This window comes from Peromyscus californicus, unplaced genomic scaffold (genome assembly GCF_007827085.1).
Source record: "Peromyscus californicus insignis strain IS unplaced genomic scaffold, ASM782708v3 Scaffold_4__1_contigs__length_199733344, whole genome shotgun sequence".
Classification (NCBI taxonomy): domain Eukaryota; kingdom Metazoa; phylum Chordata; class Mammalia; order Rodentia; family Cricetidae; genus Peromyscus; species Peromyscus californicus.
This window is the reverse complement of record NW_026294562.1, coordinates 194,668,722-194,691,164: the sequence shown is the minus strand read 5'-3', so window position 1 is coordinate 194,691,164 and position 22,443 is coordinate 194,668,722. Positions and strand designations below refer to the sequence as shown.

The 22,443-nt window shown below is 39.0% G+C and overlaps 1 pseudogene; it reads right to left on the bottom strand.

The window, feature by feature from the left end:
- The window catches only part of LOC128124292 (vomeronasal type-2 receptor 116-like), a 25,424-nt pseudogene continuing 2,981 nt past the window's right edge, over positions 1 to 22,443 (bottom strand).

Genomic DNA, 22,443 nt, shown 5'->3' with positions numbered 1-22,443 from the left:
CTAGGTTTTGAGAGAGTTATTCCTTTTAGAATGTGACCTGTTCCTGATATGGTGAACCGAGTTTTTATCTGGCCTTATTAAGATAATATAGCACTTAGGGGCAAAAATGAAGCCAAGGAGGGCTGCACTAGAAGCCAAGATAGAGAAGACTTCCATAGCCACCATGACCTTCCCCTTGGTGCTGTGGTAGACAGGGAGGAATGTGACCCAAACACAGAAGAACACCAGCATGCTAAATGACAGGAACTTGGCTTCATTGAATGTGTCTGGCAGATTCCGGGACAAGAAAGCCAAAGTATAACTTCCAAGTGCCAAGGAGCAGAGGTATCCCAGTATACCATGGAAGGCAAAATCAGAGCCCTTGTTGCAAACATGGATGATATGTCCATGTTCAGATTGAGCATCTTGGTCAAGGAATGGTGGAGATGTTCCTAGCCAGATTCCACAGAGGACAAGGTAGATCAGAGTACATATGGGTATTATAAAGTTTGGGGCTTGTGATATTATTAACCACCTAACCAATCTACTTGGAAAAGTGACCTTGAAGGCAATAAGCACAGTGATAGCTTTGGCCAACACAGTGGCAAGAGCCACAGTGAAAGCACCTCCAAATACGATCTGCTGCAGGGTACAGGAGGTGGTGTTGGGAGGGCCAATAAAGAACAAAGAACACAGGAAACAGACAGTGAGTGTAATGAGCAACATGTAACTGAGGGTCCTATTATTAGCCTTGACAATTGGAGTGTCTCTGTGCTTCACAAATAATCCAAGAACCACAGTTGTGAGTACAGAGAAGCACAGTGCTATGATTGTGAGAGACATCCCCAAGGGGTCCTCGTGGTTAAGAAAACTCACAGCTTTCTGGAGGCAGTGTTTCTTCTCTGTGTTTGCATAATGACTTTCTGGACATTTCATGCACTTTTCCATATCTGGTCAGAAATGAAGGTGATATTTAGTTCAAGCCGAAGTTATCCCTGTAAATCTGACCCATTTCTCTGTACCTGTTGACAGGGCTGTTATCTACCTCACTTTCTGTTTTCTCACGGACAGAGAAGTATGAACTCTGTAGTGAATACTTTCACATTTGTATCACCCATCTTCCTTATTAGATATTTCAGTTATTATTTATATGCACACACAAACTGTGTGGCTCCAACTCAGCCCTCTTTCATCAGCTCCATTCCTCACTTTCCCCATATCTTACTTCCCAAGTTCATGTGCTCTCCGTCTCTTCTTTGTACATTTTAATACACAGTGAGTCTATTCAGTGATGCTAGTATTTACAGGAGATGGGGGAATCTACTGGAATATGGACAACATTTCAGAATCTACAACCTTAAAGAAAAGTGATGTATCTTTTTTGGTTAGTAGTTATCTATTACCAGTAGCTTCTCATACAACCCATTTTCTTTATAGTGACATAAATTAAAGACACCTTTTCTCTCTTATATACCTTCACTGCCTCTTGTGCTATTGGTGCATCTCTTTTGGAAGTCATTAGAATACTGAGTTTCAATGCACAAGCCTACTCTATGTCTGATTCCACATCATAAGGGTGAGTGTCCTTTGAAATTATTTTCATAAAATTCTTTTCTTAAACATAGGTTCTCAAATTTCTTAACATTAAAAAATTCTTTCTGTTTTCTAATTTTGACTCTTCTCCATGGAAACTTTAGTAAATAGGCATTACTACGTTGTTACAGGCTTCACTAGTGCACTAGTGAACAGTTGTCATTCCAGTTGGGGAAAGATCAGAACTATTGAAACAGTTTTAGAGTATGACATAAAACACTCCCATAATATTGTGATGATGAATATTTGTAAAATTCATCTTATATTTGAAATATGTTAACATTAATTTATTCATGCCAGATTTCCACTGCCAATTTTTCTTGATTTTAAAAGGAATCTCATCACCAGACTTTAATCTGATTTTGTTGGTAAATTTTATTAATATGTTATTGAATAAACTCAGTTGAATAAAATTTATTTCTTTTTTAGTGGTTTAATTGATTTATTGAACTTGGATTTGCAAACATTAGAACAATAAATTTTTTTTTATTTTATTTTTTTGATTTGCAATACAATTCAGTTCTTCATATCAGCCATGGATTCCCTTGTTCTCCCCCCCTCCCATCCCCTCACCTTCCCCCCCAGCTCCCCCCCATTCTCATCTCCTCCAGGGCAAAGCCTTCCACACAGACTGAGATCAACATGGTAGACTCAGTCCAGGCAGGTCCAGTCCCCTCCTCCCAGGCTGAGCCAAGCAATCCTGCATAGGCCCCAGGTTTCAAACAGCCAACTCATGCAATGAGCACAGGACCCAGTCCCACTGCCTGGATGCCTCCCAAACAGATCAAGCCAATCAACTGTCTCACCCATTCAGAGGGCCTGATCCAGTGGGGACCCCTCAGCCATTGGTTCATAGTTCATGTGTTTCCATTCATTTGGCTATTTGTCCCTGTGCTTTATCCAACCTTGGTCTCAACAATTCTCACTCATATAAACCCTCCTCATTCTCGCTAATTGGACTCCCAGAGATCCACCCAGGGCCTAGTCATGGATCTCTGCATCCAGTTCCCTCAGTCATTGGATGGGGTTTCTAGCACGACAATTAGGATGTTTGGCCATCCCATCACCAGAGTGGGTCAGTTCAGGCTGTCTCTCGACCATTGCCAGCAGTCTGTTGTGTGGGTATCTTTGTGAATTTCTGTGGGCCTCTCTAGCACTTTGCTTCTTCCTATTCTCATGTGGTCTTCATTTACCATGGTCTCCTATTCCTTGTTCTCCCTCTCTGTTGTTGATCCAGCTGGGATCTCCCACTCCCCCAAGCTCTCTTTCCCTCGACTCTCGCCTTTCACTACCCCCACTCATGTCCAGGCTGTTCATGTAGATCTCATTCCATTAGAACAATAAATTTTAGTTCTTTGATTTTTTCATTTATCTTTATTAAGAAATTTTCTACTCACTCTACATACCACCCACAGATCCTACCTCTTCCCTCCTCCTAACCCCCAGCCCTCTCTCCCAAGCCAACTCATATCCCCACATCTCCCAATTCAGGGTCTTCCATGGTGAGTCAGCAGAGCCTGGCACACTGAGCCTAGGCAGGTCCAAGCCCCTTCCCACTGCACCAAGGCTGCACAAGACATCATACCACAGGCACCAGATTCCCAAAGCCTGCCCATGCACCAGGGAGGAATCCTGATCCCCCTGCCTGGGTACTTCCCAAACATTTGAACCAAATAACCATCTTCCATATCCAGAGGGCCTAGTCCAGTCCCATGGGGCCTCCACAGCCAATAGTCTACAGTTCATGGGCTTCCTCTAATGTGCCGGTCATCTCTACACATCTTCCCATCGTGATCTTTATGTCCCCCTTCAGTATCCCTCCTCTCTCTCTCTCTATATATATATATATATCATAAATATTGCTTCTTTTAGCGATTGTGACACATTGTTACATCTCTTGTCAGGGCCTACTTTTCAGTTATTGCCTTAGACTCTATTATTCCTTCTCTTTTATGTGGAGATATTTATTTTCTACCTTTTAATGGATGACTAACATGTATAACTCCATTCTTTAATAAAAGGCACCTGATACATGTAAAAAAAACTACTATATATAGGATAACTATATCTATTTCAAGATACTATAACATTTTGGGATACATTGAATCAATAATCTCACCTCAAGCATTTGACATAATTGAGCTACAAAATTTTTGGATGTATACTTATTAATTAGGAATTATGAAGGATTTTTCATGGGAAAGCAAACAATTTCTAATGTATATATTATCCTAATATATTAATATGTTATATATCTATTTCTAATAAATATTATCAAATGTATATATGAATGTGTACATGTGTGCATAGATATTCACTAAAGAACTATTTTTTAAATAGCAGCTTGAGGGTACAGTCTATTATATCTCACGGTGAGAAATCCATGGAAGAAGTTGCAGAAAGATTCTAAAAGTCAGAGGTCATGAAATACTTACCGCAAGGGATTAGAAACTTACAGACACAACAAGATAGTTGAATATATAAATTTTAGGTATGATATCATGCATATAACATGTGAAAGCTCAGGGAAGACCACATATCATTGAACATGTAAGATTGACAAAAAGTACTACCCTTAACTGAGAAGCTATTTGACTTCATAGCTGCTATAAGAGGAAGAATCATTAGTCTTCCTTGGGAAGAGGAAATGAGATGTCCATGAGTAATTTGGGGATGAGGAATAGGCAATGGAGCATAGGGGATGGGGGATGAGAGCACAAGGAAATGTGATGGTCAATCTGGAAGAGGGATGGAGTGGGAGAACTATAAAAAGATACCATGACGGAGGGAGACATCACGGGGATAGGGAGAAACCGTGTGCTAGGGAAGTTCCCAGGAATCCACAAGGATGACCCCAGCTTAGACTGCTAGCAATGGTGGATAGAATACCTGAACTTTCTTACCCCAATTATCAGATTGGTGAATACCCTAACTGTCATCATAGAGCATTTCTCCCATAACTGATGAAAGCAGATGCAGAGATCCACAGCCAAACACTAGTCTGAGATCTAGGAGTCCAGTCAAAAAGTGAGAAGAGGGATTCTATGAGCAAGGGGCATTAAGATTATGATGGTGATACCTACAGAGACAACCAAACCAAACTAGTGGGAACACATGAAATTTAGACTAACACCTAGGGATCCTCCACAAAAATGGACTAGGCCCTCTGCATAAGCCAGACAGTTGTATAGCTTGATCTGCTTAAGGGGCCCCAGTCAGTAGGAACAGGATGCATCCCTGGTGAATGAGTGGGCTTTTGCAGACCACTATCTATGGTGGGACACCTCACACAGCTTTGAGGCAGGGGAAGGAGCCTGGATCTGCCTCTACTGAATGTACCAGGTTCTGCTAAGTCCCCATGGAAAGCCATACCTTATTGTAGAATGGAATGGGGGGTTTTAGGGGAGGAGAGGCTGGAGGGGTGAGAGGAGGGAAGAGGAAGATCTATGATTGGTATGTAAAATGAATAAAAAAAATTTTCTTTGTTGTAGTGGGTAGCCATTCCAGCTTTGATCTGGAAGTTCCAACCCCCATTGAGACTTCAGCAACTGTCCAGCCTACAAGGCCGGGCCAAGGGAGGCACCTGGGAACCCAAGATCTGGATCGGTGAGCGCTCTCTCCGTTCCGGGACCCCTGGATGGTGGAGGTGGGCCAAGCAGAGCTCCAGAGAACACTGCTGGACTGCGATACACCTTCCCCAGACCATACGACCTACCTATTCCTTAATTTGTAAGTTACGCCATTAAATAAATCTCCTTTTAACTACATGGAGTGGCCTTAATAATTTCACCAATATCTGGCGCCCAACGTTTTGAAAAAGGAAAAAAAAAGGGGAAATGCTGTGGATATCGCTCTATATAAATAAAGCACTGATTGGCCAGTGACCAGGCAGGAAGTAGAGGTGGGACAAGGAGAGAGGAGAATTGAGGAAGGAGGAAGGAAGGGGGGACTGGCTGGAACCACGGCCAAGACAAGGAAGATGTAAAGTATTGGTAAGCCACGAGCCACGTGGCAAAGTAAAGACTAATAGAAATGGGCTGAATATAAGAGTGAGAGCTAGACAATGATAGGCCTGAGCTAATGGCCAAGCAGTTTAAATAATGTAAGAGTCTGTGTGTTTATTTTATAAGTGGGATCTGGGACTGGCGGGACTTGGCGGTGGGAGCTGGAGAAAAATTCTCCAGCTACACTTAGTAGACAAAGCGATGGATTATCTTAAAAAATAGTCTGTCCATCGGTAATTAGTTCATACTCCACCAGTGTGACTAAACCAAAGAATATTTGGGAAGCAGAAATTGAATTGAATGAGTATTTCTTAATTATTTAAAGGTTAGAAGAAGTTAGATAGGTAGATAAGTAGAAGATTTGGAAATATATGAATATGATCCAAATACATAGCATTAAATTCTCAAAGACAAGGAATTATTTAAAAATTTCACAATTGGTATCACCCTGGTAACAAATTTAATATTAGATATGAAAATACTAGCTTTTAAACATTTGTCTTCCCAATGAAATATGCTGTGAATATGTTCATGACCTATTCTCCTAAATGGAGATTCTGTATTTCATTGCAGCCATTAGGTTTTGGTACAGCTCTCCATAACAGACTGTTGAAGCTTCATTGAGGATACTGTTTCATATGCTGTTTCTCAAAATTGAAGCAGAAAAAATAGCCATAATCCTATTCATTAAGGAAATTTGAAATTTTAGTTATGCTGTATAGTTAAAAATTATATATTGGTGTTATCAAACACAAATTTCTAATCTTCTGTAGGAAAAGACCTGCTTGGAAGAATCATTATTAGAATAACCTATCCTACACTTAGATGAGTTATAATCATTATTCAAATACAGTTAGAAAAACATCCAATTTTGGTACTTTTTTACTATGTGTTACAATACGTGAGATAAAAGCATGTTGATCAGTACAGAGCAAAATTGTTTCCTACAACAAAAAATATCTGCAGTTGATCATAAAATTTAAATCAATTATAAATTTCAATGCCTACTCTGCAAGACATGGTGATGCACATTTATATCCTAAGTAGGAAAAAAATAAATTTGTCTGACTTCTCTCCAGATATTTTTCAGTTTTTGAGATAATGCAGAATCCTGTAGAAATATGGAACCATTTTTGTAAGATTTCTGCTTACCTGTCTCATTGGAAATCTCATTGTCTTCACAAGGAGTGCAATCATAGCAACAAACAGCCTTGCCCTCTAGGGAAATTTTCCTGAATCCAGGACCACAGCTCTCACTGCACACAGAATGAGGAATCTGAGAAAAATGTGAGCAAAGTTAACAAATTCTCATGGTTTATTGAAAGTCTCAATAATATTTTAATAGCACATAATTAATTTGCAAGCTTTATTCCTATAAAAGTAGAAAAGGAATTTGAGCACCTGTGATCTATACAAAATTGTCTGGGAATTATCCCATTATTAAACAGTTTGGATCATAATGAGGTAGGGACAAGTTTGATGCAGTTAGGTCATAGAAGCCATGACCTAGAAAGGCAAGAGGTCCTTCCAGATGGATCCTGTGTCTGTACTTACTTTCTAATGTGTTGTGAAACTTATATTTCCATCACGATTGTGAATGTTGCTTGCCAACTTGACAGGGCTTATAATTCCCATGTAAATAAATTGTTGGGTATTTCTGTGAGTATTCTTAAAGAGAATTTTAAAGGGTTCACTCTAAAAGTGAGCATCATCATTCCATACATTGTTATCTCAGAGTGAATGACAATGAGAAAAATGTGATCTGCGGTATTTCCTTTATTCTATTGACTGGGGATATGATGTCATCGGAAACCTCATGCTCCTAGAGCAATGAATTTCCAAAGATAAGGGCTGCATTCTCACATTGCCAGCCAAAACAAACACTCTCTTAAGTTATATTGGGTATGTATGTATTTATAGCAGCAGAGCAGGAGAGAAACATACACACATGCTCACTATAATATTTTCTCATTTAAGAGGTGGATAAAAGAAAAATGATAAATGTTTATGGTCTGTAATCTTTAAGCATGGAATCCAAATGAACTACTCCAGTTTCAGATACACTGAAGGAATTCTTTTAGAGATGTTGTGTAGTGGTTTGAATAAAAAGTGGTAATTATAAGCACAGATATGTCACTACATATATTCTCAATGGTGGGGCTATCTCGAGAGTTACTGGTACTTTAGGACTTGCAGATTTCTTGACAGAATTATTTCAGTGGTGGGAGTTTTGAACATTTCTAGGCCTCACACAATTCCAGTATTCACTCTCTGCTTCCAGGGTGTGGACTGAGACATTTTTTTCAGGTTCCTGCCCATCTCTCCATTGATGCCACACACTGGAAACTTGTCCCTACCTCATTATGATCCAAACTGTCTAATAGTGGATAATCCTCAAACCAATTTTGTATAGATCACAGATGCTCAAATTCCTTTTCTACTTTTATGCCTCCTGACCATAAAGGACACTTGTACCTCCAGAACCATAAGTCACATAAACTATTTTTTTTCCAAAAGTCACTTTTGGTGATAGTGTTTCACCATAGCAAGAAAATACAACTTATTCAGTTTTGTGTTTTGAATGTAGAGATTTTCTACATCAGGGTGTCCTGTGAGACATTATGAGGATTGCATGTACCACTTCTCAGGTGTACTTAATTTGTGTCAACTTGACAAAAACTAACCCATGCATCACTGAACATTAACAGGCATTTTAAGCTAAGAAATTCCATTTTTAAGCATCAGGGATGATAAAACACTATCTTCTATCGGTTATGTTTTATGCTTCTCTACTCGGGGTTTTATGCTAATGGGATTTAATTTCAAAACCAGTAGTTGTTATTCCTGGGCAATATATTTGTGTTATTATGGTAAGTTTAGTGCATTGAGAGAACACATAACCCACCTCTGAATATATTTTTGGCCATTGTACCATCTGCTCAGATAAAGACAACTGTTGACCATGAGGAGCATTGGCCCAAAAAGTTCCTACTTGCACTTTTAGTCCAAGACCCTTTGGAAAATTCCAAAAGTTGAGAATATCATACTTATAATCTGACTTCTGTTTCCATTCTAAATCCATGTTGGATCCCATGTGGATATTTCTCAAGAAAGGATGAAGCTGAAAGTGATACAAGAACATATTTTAAAGTTCTTGTGAGAGTTTGACCAGAAATGAATTATAAAGTGACTATCACTGGTCATAATCTCTGGTGTAGGATACAATATTATGAGGGTGAGCAATTGTTACCTAAGTTAATGGAATGCTATTCTTCCTGTGAAGGACAGTCAGCCAAAAGAAAATCCTCTAAACAAACTCAGGAAAGGAATCAGTGAGTACTGTTTGAAGCAAATTTCAATTTCTTTAAAATAATTTATACCCATTTACACACAGGGAGTATCACAAAGTTCAGTCAGTAAAATGTGGGTACTGATGACTAAATGGTAGTTAGACAAAATCATTTGTGTACTGATACCTTGTGGCAATGAGATGTCAATGTTTCATTTACTGAGAGAGTTCTTAGTTTTCTAATGGAATATATCACCATGAGATGATTGTGAGGATATTTGTGACAAAAATTTATATTTCCTAAAATCATTTTTTCTTTGCCACTAGCACCCTATTCATGCACCTCAGCAATATGCACAACAAAGATCTGCACTGACCTGGAAGATATGATAATAAACGTAGATTTTCCTGTGGATATACATACATGTAAAATTTTGAAATATGAGATACCTAGTTTGGTGACTCTGAAAACTCTCAAAATATCGCATTGTTGATGATCTAACACAATGGAAGGGATATTACCTGCCAGGGGAAGAACATCATTCTTGCCCCATTCCCAAACTGTTGCATTTGTACATGCTGAAGACTTATTTCATGGAGACTGTGGGCCACAGTATAAACAGCCTTGTATGTATTGTAGCTTTCTTCATTCATTGCCATGTCAAAAATGTGTCTAGGCAGGAATTCCAAGGAAGCATTGGGTTGGCAGTTCTCTAAAAGATGACAATCAAGCTCTGAAAATGCGCACTTGAAGAACAAAAACCACAATTTAGGAAGATAATTGTCTTCTGGGTATTTATAAGGATTAACTGTTTGGATAAAATTTTTAAATTCAATGACCTGCTCATGCTGTCATGAAAAAATGAGACTTCCATGGAAAGAATCTAGCAAGAAATAATCACCGATATGAGTAACATCCCAATGAGAGGTCATGACCCAGACTTTCCTTGTCAAAATCTGTTGCCCTAGATTGCACATTAAACCTTGTAGTGAATCATTGTCACCGTAAATGATGATGATATTGGCCAATGATTCCTGGATGATGCCAAGAATTTTCCAGTATTTTTCAGGAAATGAAGTCCAAGAGCTTTGCATCATTTCAACAAAAGCTATGCAGACTTGATTTTTCTCCATCTTTTCTCTTATATCTGATAGAAACTGAGTTCCTCTGTGGTCATCTGGGACAAGCAGACCAACCCAGGTCCAGCCAAAATGAAGCATCAAAGAGACCATGGCAAGAGACAAAGTTGTGCCTTTGGGGGCCATCTGGTAGAGAGAATGAAACTGATCTCTGTCACTCAAGATAAGATCAAAAGGACCAACAGTGAGCTGCAGAGAAAACAATTGGAAAAGAGAGAAAGAACAACGGCATTATGCACAATCCTTGTTCTGCAGAAACAGATCGAAATGGTCAGCAAATTCATGGATTCATCCGGATTTTAAAGGCAAGTTTATCTGACAGAATTTTCATCAAATTGCTGCCCTGTCCTCCGTTTTTATTAATCCTCCTGTCTAGTCCATCTTCCACTTTCTTTCCTTTCCATGTGACTGAAATAGAGGTCCATCTCCAATTGTCTGTATCTAACTAATCCAAATATATGTTTTTACCTTTGGACACACCTGAAATGTCAGCAAAAGAGTTCTGGCTCTTTCCCACACAACTCCTCACCTGTGGAAATTTGTAGAGCTGAAGCAATGTCCCCATATGGGCAGATTTTGCCCACGATGGTCCTGTTATTGCAGCAGTTAACTTTCTCTCCTTCACACAGTTATAATTACAGTAAGGATTACTCAGGCCTGTGAGCCAAATAAGGGGATTCATAAGAATGTTTTTCTCACTGTACGGGACATTATAGAAATCAAATCCCAGAGATATGTTTGGTAAAAGATGAGGGTTCCTGTTGATCTCCTCAATGGCAAATACCAGGGCCAGAACCAACTGGTATATTTTAAAATTATACCTGCAGAAATTGAATAAAATTATACCTGAGGAAGTTATAGATAACACAGAGCTATGGATTTATTGCAATGGTTTCCTGGTTTAAATATTAATGTTTATATAAAATCCACATTTAAAATTTCCCTCTAAATGCCTGGAATTCAACTCACTATGTTAACCTGTTTGGATAAAATAAGATTCTGTAGTTATGACCCTTATAATTGGCAGTCCCATGACTGACCATGAATGTAAAAAAAAAGTTTTGTACAAAATACAATATCTCCTCCTGCATTGTTCTTCTGTTGTTTAGCTCCTACATTTAGAGGGAAAAAATAATCCTCCATTAAAACACTCAGCTTTCCAAGATAATATTTTTCTTTTCTTTTTTTTATTATTGAGAAATTTTCTATTCATTTTACATACCAACCACAGATACCACTCTCCTCCCTTCTTCTGTCCCCCCCATTCACTCCCCCCAAAACTACTCTCAATTCCCACCTCCCCAAGGCAGTCCTCTCATGTGGAATCAGCAAAGCCTGATACATTCAGTTGAGGCAAGGTTCAAGCCACCCCCACACCTGCACAAAAGCTATGTAAGGTGTGCCACCAAAAGCACTGTGCTCCAAAAAGCCGGCCTATGTACCAGGAATGGATCCTCATCCCACTGCCATGGGGCTGTATAAGCAGATCAAGTTACACAACTGTCTCTCCTATGCAGAGGGTCAAGTCCAATCCCATGGAGCATCCACAGTTATTGGTCTACATTTCATGAGTTCCTACTACATTGTTTTGGTTGTCTCTATATGTTTCTCCAACATGATCTTGATGGTCTTTGCTCATAGAATCCCTCTTCTCTTTCTTCAACTAGACTCATACCTTCTTCAAAATAATATCTTTTTTCAGATGTTTTTATTAAAAGATTTTTCTATTCATTTTACATAATAACCACAGATTCTCCTGTCCTTCCTCCTCCCCTCTCCCAGCCTTCCCCCCAACTCATTCCCACATGCCCACCTCCTCCAAGGCAAGGTCTCCCATGGGGAGTCAGCAGAGCCTGGTGCATTCAGTTAAGGCAGGTCCAAGACCCTCCTTGTTGCACCAAGGCTACACAAAGTGTCTCACCATGAGCACTAGGTTCCAAATAGCCGGCTCATGCACTAGGGACAGGTACCAATCCTACTGCCTGGTGGCCCCCTATACAGTTCAAGCTAAATAACTGTCTCACTTATCCAGAGGACCTAGTCCAGTACCATGGGGGCTCCTCAGCTATTGGTCCACAGTTCATGTGTTTCCACTAGTTTTGCTAGTTGTCTCTGTACTTTTTCCAGTCATGGTCTAGACATCCTTGCTCATGGAATCCCTCCTCTCTTTCATTGATTGGACTCCTAGAGCTCCACCTGGGGCCTGTCTGTGGATCTCTGCATCTGCTTCTATCAGTCACTGGATGGAGATTCTATGATGACATTTAGGGTATTCAGCCATCTGATCACCAGAGTATGACTATCGCCAGTAGTCTGTGGTGGAGTCATTCTTGTGGATTCCTGGGATCCTCCCTAGCACTCTGCTTCTCCCTATTCACATGGTGTCTTCATTTATCATGGTATCTCTTTCCTTGCTCTCCCAAACTGTTCCCATTCCAGCTCAAACCTCCTGCTCTTATAAGCTCTCATCCCCCCGTCCCTTGCCCTCCATTATGTGGTACATATACACAATAGAATACTACTCAGTAGAGAAAAACAATGACATCATGAGGTTTTCAGGTAAATGGATGGAAATAGAAGATATCATCTTGAGTGAGGTCACCCAGACTCAGAAGGACAAATATGATATGTACTCACTCATAAGTGGGTACTAGATATAAACCAAAGGATATAAGATAAAAGATATACGATATAAAGCTGTGACCCACAGCTCCAGGGAGGCTAGCTAGTAAGGAGGACCCTAAGAAGGGCACACAGATCACGGAGTGATGGAGAAATGGATGAGATCTACATGAGCAAAGTATTATCTTAATCAAAGAATACCACTGAATTAATGTGATTTGTCTTTATAAATAGTTGTGATACTTTGACAATATTATGTTTGTGTGAGTTTACATTACTTTTGTACCATTTATGTGTGTGCTTGTGTGTGTGTGCCGTTGTGTGTGAAAATGTTTGAATTTAATGTTATGAGTCTAAGACAGAGGACAACCTCCACAAGAAGTCCTGGCCTTACTTTTCCTTTTAACAGAGTCTCTACTCTTCCCCTTGCATATGTCTGAATATCTTTATTGCATATTTCCAGGGCTTCTCATGTTTAAGTCTCCTCTCTGCCTCATGATCCCTAGATTATACATGTTGACTCAAGAATTTTTTGTGGATCTGTACTCAGATAGCCTCGCTTGGACCTGAAGCATTTTTACCTTCTGAGATATTCCTTATTTTGTTGTTAATGACTGACATTCAGAAAAAAATAGGTTTTCATCAAAATATCATAAAATAATAATTTAAAAAAATTGTGAGGCACTGGGCGGTGGTGGCACTCGCCTTTAATCCCAGCACTTGGGAGGCAGAGGCAGGCGGATCTCTGTGAGTTCGAGGCCAGCCTGGTCTCCAAAGTGAGTTCCCAGAAAGGCACAAAGCTACACAGAGAAACTCTGTCTCAAAAAAAACCAAAAAAAAATTGCGAGGCAATGGAAAACTGTTTTTGAATTGTAATTTTTAGGGGAGTCCAAGAGACTTCCTCCAAAAATATAGACTGCTGTCCATGCCTTTCACGCCTTTTAGATAAAGTAGATAAGATCTTATTGCTGAACACATCATATACTTCAAACAGTAGGTGAAATGATCAATCTGTATTTACCAGAGCCTCCCTACTGAGGACTGGCTCCCAGTGTTACAGAAGGAGTCACACAACCTCACAATGTAGAAAAGCTACCAGTAATCCTATCTGTCTGTTGGACAATGAATGACAATAAGAGTAAGCAGAGTCAGATATTCTGATAGGTGTAATCATGACACTTAGAGCCTTGGATAACTCACAGTTACTAAATTGGACTTAAGGCATGATGGGATAGGAAGGAAGCTTTGCCTGTAACTGTATTTGTACATTTAGACAACTACCTGTAGCAGAAGGCATGGACTCTAGTGAAGAACCTACTACTGTCAGTTTTCTAACTAGTATAATCTCTAACTGTAATCTAAACTTATCCTTATATCCACAAATAAGTATAGCTCTCCCCCTGTATAAAGATGCTTTTTTATATGGTAGACACAGACCATTACAGAATGCCCTAACTCGTAATAATATACTGTTTAACCAACTGCAGGGTGTGTAACCCCAAATAATACATTTACAATACCTAAACCTAAATACCAGAAAACTTCATAGAAGACAGGTCAAAATACTGTTATGAGACAGAGGCCAGGACAAATGTTGCAACATATTCTTTTCAATTTAAGAGAAGTAACATGAAGAGGGGCTGAGAGAGTGAATTTGAAGGATTTGGTTGGAAGAGTCAGGGATTAATGTGGCTGAGATATATTATTTGAAAATTTTCAAGTACTAATAAAGTATTTTTACATAAATATGGTATTTGTTCTTTCAGAACTTGATGTTAAGATGGTATTGATAAAGACAATATATACCTGAGTCATAGAATAGGGAGATATCAGGCTGCTACTTTACTATAATTTTCATCCCCACTGGATAACTTTCACAGTTCAACTACTGTAACAGGAGCCCAAAACTTAGTAGTCCCTCAGCCCTTAGCACAACTGATTCAGTAATGGAGGTGCTATTACGCCTGTAAAACTCAGCACATAGAAAGCACCACCTGCCCAAAATGAAAACAAAGACATAATTTATCAAAGTCCATTGTTCTGTAATGTCTCTAAATGTACTAACTTACTTTTGACTTGAGTAGTTCTGCTTCTGGCTAACTTGTCTTGTTAATTGAAATGTATCAACCCAGAAGATGACTTTTGTGCTTAATAGCGCACCCTGATAACATTTCAGGGCTGAACTGAGATCCTGAGCACCTAGTATAGTTCTAAGCCACCTAACAAAGACTTTCTCTTGCCTTGAACTCATGTCCAAGCAGTGTTCTATGGTCAGTACCCACAACGTTTCTGGAGGGTCCACCAAGGTGTCAGAGCAAGACCTCTGGACATAAAGTGTCTCAGAGCTCCTCAGAGCAAGGAAGAGTGCAGGGATCAAGGAACTCATAGGGGGTTTGCAGGCAGAGGTCCATGTATCCAGAATGTCCTTTGATCAATTTCTGCCTAAGGAATCTGAGGAATCTGACACCTTCACCCCCAAATGAAACAAATTAGAAAGCCTTTTGTTCTGTCACCTCTGCTGGTAATTCTGATGAAGGTACCTCAAGTTTTGACACATAAGAGAGAATGCAGAGATGACTGCTAGCAGGAACCATGTGAGATGACATCAGGTTCCCTCTGTCTGTTCAGTGTATGAATGTGTGGTGGCCAGCCCAGGTTGCTGTTAGTGTGTGTGTGTGTGTGTGTGTGTGTGTGTGTGTGTGTGTGTGTCCCAATCTATGTATTGCAACAGTTTTGTTTCCCTGTATTCACCTGTGTCTTTCTCTGGTGTGACATCCTCCTCCACCCTGACTTAAGACCTCTGCCTCCTCCTGTTGGGGACCAAAATCCTTTTGATTCTCAGAGAAACAAACAATCAAACAGTTCCACCTCTCCCAAACTAGGAGCAGGAACACTTTCTCTTTTTTTGTTTTGCTATTTGACTCCTACTCATAGTCCAGGCTTGTCCCTGTGTGGACATGCTGAGGATTCAGGCCTCTGATCCATGGCCTCCGACATCTAATGAGGATACGAAAAGTGAGGGTGGAGTAGTTCCCCAGGGGAGCATTCCCTCCACTTTCAGCTTGCTCTCAGCATTCCTGTAAAAGGGGGAAGTTCCCCTGGGCTGAGACTGAAGGAAAAGAGAAATTCCTACTCATTTCTCTTTCATGATTTAAGTCTTTTTTTATTATTCAATGATCCATATAATTTGAAAACTCAATACCCAGAATTCTCTCTTTAAAAAAAATGAAATAAAGGTAGAAAACTCCCCATAGTTCTTTCCAGGGGGATTTCTGCCAGACAACACAGCTTGATCAGAATAGATTTTCTCTCTGTCTAACATTGACCAAAGAACTTTATACAACTTTAACTAAGTACTTTTTCAATGGTGAAAGACAGCTCCTAACAAGATGCCCTTTGTCACCTAGCTGGAAACAGATATTAGAAAATGTTAAGGAAATTCAAAGAATCTAAGGTATAATTAGGTCCTGCCTGCTGGAGGTAGCTCAAATTGTAATTAACAACAAGGAACTGAGTGGGATGAGTCATTTTGCATAAATTGAAAGCCACTTTCTCTCATGGTGAGATACAGACTTACAGATATCCAGCAGAATTTTGTTGTTTTTCCCCCTGTCAGAAGAAAAAACACCATAGCACTGGCCCAGCACCAAGTTCCTATAATTGATCACCTAACAGGTTCAGATACCTCTCTCCAGATTAAACAATACCCAATGACTGTGGAAGTAAAAGGGAAAGTTGAAGCCCACATGACCTGGTGAGAAGAGACAGACATTCTGGTGGTCTGACAGTCATTCTTACTTGTAAAGAAACCTGGGACCTCTGATTCTCATGAGTCTGATTCCTCCAGAGAAAAAGGTGTACATTCTCTTGGTCCTGAATGATGTATTCTTCAGCCTCACATTGGAAGAGGTGAGTCAACTCATCTTTGCTTTTAAATGCACAAACCCTGAGAGAGGTCTACAGTGAAAAACTTACCTGGATCAGGATTGACAAAGAATTTCAAAAACTCTACAACCCTGTTTTTATAGACACTAAATGCTGAACTCCTGCCCTTCCATCAAAAGTTTAGTGGGAAAATAGTTTATAAAAGGGCCATTGAGGGACTATTACAGGAGTCACAGACCTTGGGCTATAGAATGTTGTCTAAAAAAGGCCAAATTTATAGAAGGCTACCTCTCTTGGATACAAGTTGAAGAGAGGGAAAAAGAGACTGTCTCAGCAGGATTTTTGCCATCCTACAGATTCCAACTGCAAAGACTAAGGTACAGATTCTAGAATTCCTAGATGTAGCTCAGTATTTTAGGCTGTAGATACCAGAGTTCTTTGAAACAGAAATTCCTCTATACACAACACAAATCAAAGGAACTAAGCCCCTAATCTTGACTGAATCTAAACAAAAGACATTCAAGGCTTTACAATATCCCTGAAATTGGCTCCAGTCCTAAAACTTAAAGATGCCTCAAACCTTTCTCATTTTTACTCCATGATACAAATGACAAAGGGGGTTTTACCCAAATGTTGGAGCCATGGAAATTCCCCGTGACACATCAGTCCAAATGATTGCAACCTGTAACCACATGATGGCACACTGGTTAAAGATCTGTGGAGACTACTACTAGCTTACTCACAATGCAAACAAGTTTGCTGTGTCAAGAGCTTATACTCATAGCATCAAGCACAGATGAGGTCTTCCACTGAAGAACAAAAAAATCACCCACCATTTAATCACTGTTTTATGCACCATAAGACCCTACACCTATATCCAACTTGAGTCCAGTTTGTCATCAATCCAGCTATCCTCCTGTCTGATGATGACCTGCAGGTGCTCATGTAATTCTGTCACTAGATAAAAGATTCAACCAGGTACATGACAGATGCAGTAGTTATTTTACATAAAGTGATTCATGCCCCAACCAGGGACCTCATCCCAGGGAGAAAAGAACTGATGGCTCTCACACAGGATCTCATATGGGGAAAAGGAAAGTCCACTAGCATATATATTGACCATCAGTTGGTATGCTTTTACAAATGGGTGTGTCAACTGTCTAGAGATTTATGGAGAAAGATGGCTTCTCACTGATGGGAAAAAAGACATTAAAAAATCTTGGCCCTCCTAGGGTCTACGTCAATTCACCTAGTAATTGCTGTCTTCCATGGGCACACAGTCAAACTCACTGTCTGACTGATGACACTAAAACTTTTTGGGCCTATTAATGTTCTGAATGACATATAACACAACCCAGTACTACCTGAGACTGCATGGTAAAGAATAATGGTCAGTACAAAATTATATGTTGATGAAGAATACCATAGGTAAAGTTCATTCTCTCAGAAATAACTGGCTGGACACTGGTAACTAACCTTCACCGGGCTACTCATCTGGGCACCATAAGTTTCTGACTAGTTCCAACCAAGGTATGTTATACCTCCACTGGATACCCTAACACGGGCTATCTCAGCCATATACTAGGTTAGTGCTGAAGGGAAACAAAATCAGAGAGTACTTACCAAGTAAGGTATCTGAATGAGAGAACAGCACCCTGTCAAACTTTGAAAACTTTGACTTTCCCCAAGATCTGGCTTGCTGGTGAGAATAAAAATACTTGCAACTCTTTTGAAAATGCCATTTTTGAGTAGGTTGAAGTGTTCCCCACCTAGACTAAAACTGTTCCAATTGTAGCTAAAAAGCTAAGGTATAAAGAGATGCTCCGATTTGGCTTCCATCTAGCAATAGCAGCCATCCAACAATGGCCTGATTTTCATACCAAAAACTCCCTTAATTAATACCTATGACTTTAGACATAGAGCAAACACTTCACTGTTCATCTAGACCTCAGAGTTCTGAGCTAGTAGAAAGAATGAACAGAACATAAGAGAAAATGTTAACAAAATTCTCATTAGAGTTCAGAGAAATAGGGATAGGCATCCTTTCTTTACTTTGCCTCAGTATACTGCACCCAGTAGAGAGAGGGATTAACCAGCTGTGAGATTATATTTGGAAGAATTCTCTACCTGCTTCCCAGGCTCAGAGACAAGAATTTGACAAAACTCTCTAGTCATTCCTCTATCAAGGCACTAAGAGCCCTCCAGTTCTCCATACTGAATTATCTGAGACACCCAGCCAACCTCTGAGTCCACCACCACTTTCACCTAGCTTAACAAGAATGGTATCTTCTGTCTCAAGTGAGCAGCCAAAGGGACATTGGAACTAACCTGGAAAGGTCCCTACAGGCGATTCTCTCCACTACTCTCATGGTGAGAGTAGGTGCTCTAACATCATAGAGCCACCACACCCAGATAAAGAAACGGGAAGTGACAGATGCTGCTCTCAAATGTACTGTGTCTGGACTATGGCCTCATTAATAGTAAGGTTTCATAGGTCCCCAGGCTCTTTCATTTCCTGCCCTTATACCTCTTAGTGAATCTTGTGTTTTTCACTGTAGGTAGGAACACAGGATCATGGTCCAAACCCCACTCCTCCAAGGCTGGACTTGTAATTGAGGAAGATAATAACATGGAAGGTATTAGCTAGTGTTGCCACAGACCAGCAGACTTTATCCTATCTTAACCATTATCTGCTGATAACTACTTTAAGTGTTTGGTTGCATTGGAGAAACGAAGGATGTTGGAGTTTATTTTTCAGATAGGAATACAGAGTTTACAGTTTCATGCATGCCTTGTGTCTTATTCCCCTGGTTGCCAGAAACAAGTGGTATGGGGGAAGAGCTCATAATCATGACGGAGTTAGGTGTAGAGCCATTTTCACTGCTAATATACAGAAGGAAGATAAGTAAGGAAAACAGGCAAAGTGACTTTTTCTATATGAGTTATGCTTCAGCAACTTCATAGTTTATTATTCTGGAATAAAACCCAAGGTACATATATTTATATGTATTTGTAGTACTTTCCTTAACTATTTGTCCTCTGAAAGATAATAATACCATTTATTCCTACTATTAAAAAGCAAGGTTGATAAATCTTTGTCAGTCCAAGTTAGGGAATTTGTTTAAAAATTTTGCCATTTTATAATTAATATTGTATCCTGAAAGTTTCATGAACACGACTACCTAAATATGATACGAATGAGGAGGAGAGTATTAGACATACCAAAGTGGCTGGGAGAAACATCATAAGGTCTTAATCCTAAGTAAAGATCTATAGACAGCTAAGGAGTGTGAAGAGTCAGAGAAATAGTCTTCTAAAGGGAATAGCAAACCAACCAAACATCAAATATCAAATGGTCACCCTAAAAAATATACAATGCAGTAGCTTCATATATTCTGACCTGTCTGTATTTAGGAACATTATGTATATACACTATATATATATATATGTGTGTGTGTGTGTGTGTGTGTGTGTGTGTGTGTGTGTGTGTGTGTGCGCGTGCGTGCGTGCGCACATGTCTACAAACATGTATGCATGTAACAATGTTTTATTTTTTACTTTTTTGATTACTCTTGGCATTCATATTTTATTTTTTCTATATAATTTAATATATACATATAATTTTTTATTAATTTTTTTCTTTCTTTATCATATCAACCCCTGTTTCTCCTCCCTCTTCTTCTCCTGCTCCGTGACCTAACCCCATCCCACCACCATCCCCTCTTCATAGAGAGTAAGGCCTCCCTTGGGTAGTCAACAACTGTTGCTGTTAACAACATTTTTTAAACAGCCCATGAATTTGAAAGGGAGGAAGCAGAGTATTGCAGGAAGCTTTGGAGGTAAGGAGGAAAAGAGAAATGTTCCAATTATATTATAATTTCAAAAATAGATGAAGTAATAAAAAATTAAAACAAGCATCCCAATGCAAGATATTTTAGAATAAGCTGCAATAAAATATTTTTGAATAAATGCATGAGACCTCACACAAAAGGGTATATATTTATAGTAGAAGAGAAAAATCTCTTAACATTCAAATTGTAAAACATAATAGTCATATGATACATAAATTTACATCATATTATTAACATAAGAAATATTTGTATTTTTGGGAAAATTTATTTTAACATATCAAGTCAAACACATTTTTAAGTAAATGGGAGGCACATGTTCTTCATCACATACATACCTAGAGATAATACCAATTTTAATTTGGAAGGATAACATCCATTATATATAACAGGATTTGACATATGGAAGAAAATATGGCTCACTCAGGGCAAAATCCTAGCACTGAGTATGGTAGGAGTTTGATCTCAACACACACATAGTGGGAGGTTAAGTTGTCCTTCCACAGATGATCTTTCACCTGCATATGAGAGCTGAGGCATGAGTGTGCATGGTCACACACAAAAATTGTGGTAAAAATGCTTTGAAAAGTCTGTACCATGTGCATTCCAATTGATTAAGTCATGTTCCCTAGAAAAGATAACTTAAATTATTCTGAAAAATCGGTATAAAATTTTAACGTTCATATATTATATTATCTGAACAGTTATGATAGCCTTAAAATGAAATCCATTTAGTAATTTTAAACACACAGAAACCAATGTAGTGGAGTGAAATTCCTGCCCACCGCTTATTAGTTTTATAATCTTGATAACCAAGATGAGTATTTCTAAGCATGTAAAAATTCAGAAACAGTTGAAAAGAGACAGAGACAGAGGCTCAGAGAGAGATGACACCTTCCCTTTTGAACATATATATGCACTCTTAAACTGTAATAAAAGATGCAATCAGAAGCCATACAAAATGATGTTAGTTCTGTGATACGTACACTTCTTGAACCCAACTTGTTTGAAAAAATTTAGGCAAGTTGTTATACAATGGTAGATTTTGAGGGAGAAAAGGAAAACAGTAAAGACAAACATATTAATCTTTTATAGTAACAAAAATATTTCTCTATCACAAACTTAGTTTGATTTTATTTGTGACTTAATACAAAACAGCCCTACATGGCCACAGTCATGTCAATGTCTCTTATAAACAAACTCATCAAAATGAGATAAAAAACTTATTAAAAATGCATGGAACAAACATGTAAAAGGGCAAACGTGTCTGAGAGTAAAAGATTAGCAAATAATTTAATAAAAAGAACCTTAAGACAGGCATAGATGTTTAAACACAAAGAAGTATTTCCAACTTCTAAGTCTGACAGTCTTAATCCTAAATCAGTGGCATCTAACACATGCCAACTAGTGACTCTACCATCACATCCTTCCATAGTAACTGCTTTTGGGGGCATCACCTCTTATTGCAGGAGTACATCTAGAATTCTGGACTGCCATGAAGAGGCAGGTCAAACTGTGATAAAACCATCTTCCCTCTGAAGACCTTACATGAGAAACATGTGACTGTAAAGGCATGGCCAAGTAAGATCACAAGATTACAACTATCATATGTTGAAACAATAATGAGTAAACAAGCAACCTTATTGTATCATCTTTGAGAAAAGAAAGTAAAAGAAGACTAACATACAATTAAATAAGGACTTTTGGATTGGAGAAGGGTTTTTCCTCATTAAAAATAGGAAGTTGAGAGGTTTGAATACATATATCACCTGGGTCATATGTAATGTAAAATCTGAAAGAGGATAAATGAGTAACAACACTTACTGTATGTGAAAGTCGGTGAAATAGTACAGCAGATTAGGATGTGGAACTTCGTTACCTGTGTAGAAAGTATGAACTGGGAAAAATACACCAATGACCACATCACCTTCATGGTGAAAATCTTCTTTGATTCTGAAATAACATTCAGAGGAGCTATAGGCATATGCATGCCTGTGATTAGACAAGATCCTGATAATAGTAAATAAAATAAAACATCCCACCAACACACGTGTCTGCTCAGACATAAGTCTGATGGATCCAG